Source organism: Sminthopsis crassicaudata, chromosome 2 (assembly GCF_048593235.1).
Source record: "Sminthopsis crassicaudata isolate SCR6 chromosome 2, ASM4859323v1, whole genome shotgun sequence".
Taxonomy (NCBI): Eukaryota; Metazoa; Chordata; class Mammalia; order Dasyuromorphia; family Dasyuridae; genus Sminthopsis; species Sminthopsis crassicaudata.
Window position 1 is genome coordinate 26,538,727 of NC_133618.1, and position 6,000 is coordinate 26,544,726.

General features: G+C 55.2%; 1 protein-coding gene across 2 annotated transcripts in view; it reads right to left on the bottom strand.

The window, feature by feature from the left end:
* PAIP2B (poly(A) binding protein interacting protein 2B) overlaps window positions 1-1,975 on the bottom strand; it is a 53,928-nt gene extending 51,953 nt beyond the window's left edge. The window contains exon 1 of one of the 2 annotated variants that reach the window (XM_074285529.1): window positions 1,807-1,975. The gene's annotated coding sequence lies outside the window, so the exon portion shown is untranslated. The remainder of the gene's footprint in view (window positions 1-1,806) is intronic. The other variant, XM_074285530.1, reaches the window with a different exon arrangement.
* Between the last annotated feature and the right edge of the window lie 4,025 nt (window positions 1,976-6,000).

Genomic DNA, 6,000 nt, shown 5'->3' on the forward strand with positions numbered 1-6,000 from the left:
TTTTGAGCCTTCACAACTCACTGCTCCAGCATCTCCCCAAATTCAAGCGGCAGCGGCTGAGGCGCAGGGTGCTCGAGACACCCCCCAGCTCGGAAACCTAAGATCGGCAGCAAACATCAAATGAGCCTGATCCTGGCACACAAAAGGAGGCCCTTTTGAACAGGCTAGCTACTGGCCAAATACATGGCTGGGAAAATGTCTGACTTGCCTTTTTTTTTTGTCAACTGGGCTAAAAATGGAATATTGTGCTGTGAACCAAGGCACGAGGTTACTTGAACAAGTGCGGGAAAGCCGAAAGGGGCCTGGATTTAGAGCCAGAAGTCCTGGGTTCAAATTCAGGCTCTGCCATTTCTTACAGGTAGGAAGTCACCCGTCGGCGGCCTGGGCTGGTCCTTCCAGCTCCGAGCTCGGGCTCCTGCCGCTGGCTTTCTAACATTCAGCGCACCAAATGGCTCCGCGGGGCTTTTCCTGTGGGGAAGGGCTTCATCACAGCCGGGTTAAATGGATGGGGACCGGGGCAGGTGTGGCCCCCACAGAGCGCTGGAGCCCGCGGCCCGCCCTGCAGCTTCTCAGGGACCCGACGGTCCCCGAACCGTAGCTAGAGCCCAAGGCCCGCAGGGATGGCTCCCGCCGCCGGCCCCTCCGCTCGGGCCAGTCTGTTTTCCCACGAAAGCTGTGAACAACTCGCTGACGGCGCTCCGAGTCTGTCTCACTAACATCTTTTTAAAGCGCCAAATTCAAGCGCGGGGGTCCTGGGGAGAGGCAGCAAGGGCGCCCCCCAGCGCCCCAAGCTCTGACAGCGCCAACGGGGGCACCCGCGCCTACCTCCCCCCCATCCCGCGGCCCGGGAGACGAAGCAGGGACTGGCTTCAGGGACAACGCGGGTTTTCACAAACACTACGAGGGAAAAGCTCCCATTTGGCCCCCGCTTCAAAGCTCATTCCACTAAAACAAAACGAGACCCGCCTGCTCCGGGCCGCACACTCAGAGGGACTTATGGGGACCCCCATTCAGGGCAGAGCACACGCGCGGGCCCTCGCTCTTAAACAGCCAGGACGGGGCCACCTCGATATGGGGCAGGACGGGGGACACAACGTTCGAGGTTCGTTTCTGACCACTTTAGGCCCCCCCCCCCCCCCCCCCCCGCCAGTTTCTCAGCAAGGGGGAGGGGGCGGTGATTGGGAGCAGTCTCTCTGACTACTGGGGGAGGAGAGAGAAGAACTGTCCACGCCCCCCCCCCCAAAAAAAAACCTGCCTGGGCGCCGGACTCCCGGGGAAGAGAGCTTAGGGATGAGCAGGCACTTGGGGGCTGCCGGACGCTTAGAGACCACCCGCAAAGTGCAAGCGGTCCGAAGCTGCCTGGGCTCCTTCTGGAAGCTTTGCGGTCCTGAGCCTCAGTTTCTTCCCCTGTAAAATCAGTAGGACCGCTAAGGCTTTTGCGCTAAATCTTCAATCCCGGGGTCTAGTGTCCCCCGCTTGATGGATGAGGAAACTCAGGCCGAGGGAGGCACTAAGAGACTTGGTCAAGAGAAATGACCGAGGCAGGATTCGAACCCGGGGTGAGGTATCCTGGAAGCCTGGCGGGGAGGGGGAGAGGGAGCGGAATCCCGCGCTCGCGCGCCGCCGTCCCGGAGCCCGAGCGTGTGCCCGAGCCGCTGTCCTCCCCTCCCCACCTGCCTCAGGGGCGCGCGTGGCACGCGCGCGCACGCGGGGCCGGGGAGAGCGCGCGCCGAGTCAGGGAGCACGCGGTGGGGGGCGCCCCAGTGGCCGGAGCGGAGCAGCGCGCGCCGCCAGACCCCCGCTCACCTGGGCCGAGAAGAGGCTTCTCCGCCCGCCAGGAGTCTGCCGCCCTCGTCGCCGTCCTTGCCACAGCCGCCGCGGCCCTCAAGCACCAAGAGGGAACCTGAGCTCCGGAGCCCTCGCCGCCCTCGCTGCCGCCGATGCCTCTCGCTCCGTTACCACACTCAGCACACTCGCCTCGTGCCCCGCCCCCGCGCCCGCCCTATTGGCCGTCACTGGCCGCCCCGTTGGCCCCATTGGGTCGAGGGGGCTGCTGTTCAGTCCCAGAGTCGGAGAATCCTTGCCTCGGATTGGTCAAAACGCGAGGATCTCCCCACCCCCTCGGTTGGCCCATCCCGGCTTTTGGTTGGTCATTGTAAACGTCATTCCGCCCCCTCACTCCGGCACTCCGGTTTTCTGGCGGGGTACCCCCCGGGGTGGAGCATGACCACTACGCAAAAGTTGTCACTGATTGGCTAAAACAAAACTACGTCTATCTGGACCCGGGATTGGTTCAGGGACTAATACTGGCCCCACGTGGGGGAGGAGCCCGGGGCTACGAGTACCTAGGGGGTTTGTTTACCCAAGCGCTAGCCCTAATCGTGCTTCTATTGGTCCAATAGGCTGCCATTCTGATCTGGACCAACCAATCATCATTAAGAAAGCTCCGCGGTAGGGGGGCGGGTATTGCTGGGATTTCCCCGGTTGTCAAACTCGTTAAGAGAAAGTGAAGTGACGTCTCGGCTTCCCTTGCCCGGGAGCAGCCGAGTGAGAGGAGCGGGAGCTTCCCTGCGCCCGGCAAAGCACGGAGGACTTCCGTCGCGTCCGAGCCTGCAAGGGCACGTCGGCCGGCGCTTGATGCAAAGTCTTTCTGCAAATCTACTGCTAGGTTGTCTGGGACACTAAGTGTTAGGCTCTGGGTGGTGCAGTGGTTAGAGCGCTGGCTCCTAGTACAGTTGAACCCTTTGCAAATCCGTTAACCTCAAAGAAAAGCTCAATTTCCTCATCTGTAAAATGGACTGGAGAAGGGAATGGCAAAGCACTCCAGTGTCTTTGCTAAGGAAGACCACCTTTGTCATAGAGACAAATGAGACTGAACAGCCACAGCTTCTTATCACCTCCGGGACCAAATAAAAACTTCTCTGCGGGGCAAAGCTTGTAGAAGCCAGTCCCCGCCGATCTTTCCACTATTCCTCCCCACAGACTTCAGCCCAGAGGCTGCCCCTGCTATTTTTCTCCCGATCTCCTTTGTGGGTATTTTCGCTGGCTCCGCTCCTCACACCTGGAATGCCCTCCTTACCTCCTAGCCTCCGGCCTTTCGGGAGGCAGCCAGGTGGCGCAGAGCAGCGGCCCTGAAGTCCGGAGGGCCCGAGGTCAAATCTGGCCTCAGACACTTAGCACTTCCTGGCGGTGTGACCCCGGGCAAGTCACTTCACCCTAAGTGCTTCAGGAAAAACAAAAGGACCTTTTATTTATTTATTTATTTATTTGCACTGAATGTCTTCCCTTCGTTGATTATCTACAATGTATCTTGCCTATAGTTTGTGCCTTGTACAAACAGCTATTGTTTCCATTCAATCACATGTGCGCCCTCTGAGGGCAGGGACTATTTTTTGCCTTTCTTTGTATCCCAGGCATTTGGCACAGTGCCTGGCTTATTGAATGTCTTTTGTGGGTTTTGGGGGGAGGGAATAATGGCTGTCCCGAACCCAATGAGTATTGGGTACATTGAGTATTTGTACATGAACGGGGGACTCTTAACATCTTCGTTTGGGAAGGCGGGAACATGAGCCACAGCATGGTAGAGACGTTTCTGGGGCAATTCCAGAGGGCGGCAATGAGCCAAAGATGAGAATTAATCCTCGGGGAGGTCAGCCCCCACTCTCGGCCTCCATCCTTGTGAAGTTTGGAGCCTTGGGATGAGCTTGAGGAGGGGATATCTAAATGCTTTCATGACACTGGGAAGTGGCTTGTAAACCAGTCACCTGTGTGCCTTAGATAAACGGCAATTTTGCCCGATAAGAAGGGGGGGAGACTTATCTCGCTTTACAGTCCCGTTGGACTGGGAAGTTAAACAGCAACCACCTAGTTCACATGTGTTTCTCTGTCCCAGACCAGAATATTCTGTGGTTCGCTATTTGGAAAGCTGTCATGAGAGCCGAAGAGCACAAACGTTCTCAGACACTGATGATATGTGGACTCGATTGGTTCCAAGGGAAGGTTCCCAAAAAATGGAGGGGGAGCAGATGGAGGGTTGCCATCAAGCTAACAAAGACTTTAGAAATATCAATAGTTCACTATCGGAAGGGTCAGGATTTATTTTTTAGGTATAATAGTTGACTTAGAGCCTTAAGGACTCCTCTGGTCCAGGCCCTTCATGGTTACATAGCTGGTCAACGGCAGAACAAGGATCACTGTTCCTACACAAGCTTTTGTGTGATATGGCAAGAGGAGGTTATCCCCAGGAGCTCAAGGATGCCTCCATCGTCTGTCTCTGTAAAGGAAAAGGAGGTAGATTAACCCGTGGCCATGGCAGAGGGGCATCCCTGGCAAGCTTCTTGCCAGAGCCCTTGCTAGGCTGGTCCTTCACTGGGAGAGGGTTATTTCCCCGAGAGCTAGTGCGGCTTCACAAATGGCATTTGCTGCCCAACAGCCCCAGAAGAAGCCAAGAACAGAGCTCTGTACATAACATTCATCCGTCTGACAAGGCCTTTGATGCTGTCACTTGTGAGGGCTTTGGGGAAGAACTTCACCAGGGCGTGCTTGCCCACGTTCTGGATGACGGACAATGCTGCCGCACTTTCCCGTCTCCTATGGAGTGAAGCGGCCTGTGCACTTGCTCCCATGTTTTGTTTTGGTTTTTTGCTGAGGCAAGTGGGATTAAGTGACTTGCCCAGGAAGTGTTAAGTGTCTGAGGTAGGATTTGAACTCAGGTCCTCTTGACTTCAGGGCTGGTGCTCTAAGCTAGCTGCCCCTGGTCTTTAACTCTTACATAGGGTTGTCATTTTGGTCCTTTTCAAGTATGAAGATGGACAACCAACCAACAGACCCACAATAGTACTTTAATTAATGGGCTGATTGGATTGAATGTGGTGGGTGATGGAGGAGTAAAGTCTCATTTTATTGCTGCTCTTTCTTCCAGGCAGGCCCTCCGGTGCCCACTGCTTAAACAATATCTTCTGATGGACTCCAGAGCCATGTTCTTGGGGATGCCTGGTGGTCTGGTGAAAGGAAATACAATTGAAGAGGAGAAGAAGTCCCCCAAAGCCAAATATCGATTCCTGGAGAATGATTTGGGTTTGGTTGTGGTTCTGAGCTGTCTCTGCCCTCCCCGCTGCCAAGACCAGATCTTCTTGCCAAGGGCTCTCAGGCCCTGCTGTCTGTTATTGGGCCAGCCCAGGAGGGTGGAGGGGCTGAAAGCACGAGGAAGGAGGGAGTAGACGTGCAGCCATCTAGGATTACAAAACGTCTGGGGAAGAGATGGATGCCCGGAGATGCCCAGCAGGAGATTCCTGTTTGTTTTTCTAATGGGGAAGGGGGAGGGGAGGCAAGAGCCTTGCCCTGGCCTAGGGGAACAGCTCTTGAGGGAGCTCTGCCAAGTCAGCAAGAGAGACTTGTGCAGAGGGAGGATCAAAGGCCTGCCTGTCGTCTCTGAAAATGGTCCAGGTAGAAGACACGACCCCAGTAGCAGGGCCATTGTTACCCTTCTTTTTATAGAACCTTAGAGTTGGAAGGAACATGAAAGGTTATTTAGTCTGGTCTCTCACCTAAGGCAGGAATAATCTGCAAAATCCCAGACAGATGGCTGTCCAACCTCCGCTTGAATACTTCCATTGACAAAGAGCTCGCCGCTTCCCATCCCAGTGTTGGAATTATAAAGGTTGTTTTTTAAAAATACATTTATTAAATGCTTATATTTGCCAGGCACTAGGCCAAAGAAAGGAGGGAAAAAAAATCAGTCCTTGTTCTTGAGGAACTCACAGCCACATGGGGAGACAACGTACAAACTACTTTGGACACAGGAGCTGCATATAAGATAAATTGAAGGTGACCTGCAAGACAAAAGTCGAAGATGCCTCTTCCCTCTCTTGGGGTTTCATTGGCCACTTTGCTCCCTGGCCCTCTCCCACCCTGTAGCCTCTCAGCTCACTTTGCTGTTCTCCTGTCTCTGGGTGAAAGGGGAGAATCTTTAGGAGAGACCTGGACAGACCCATAGATGAG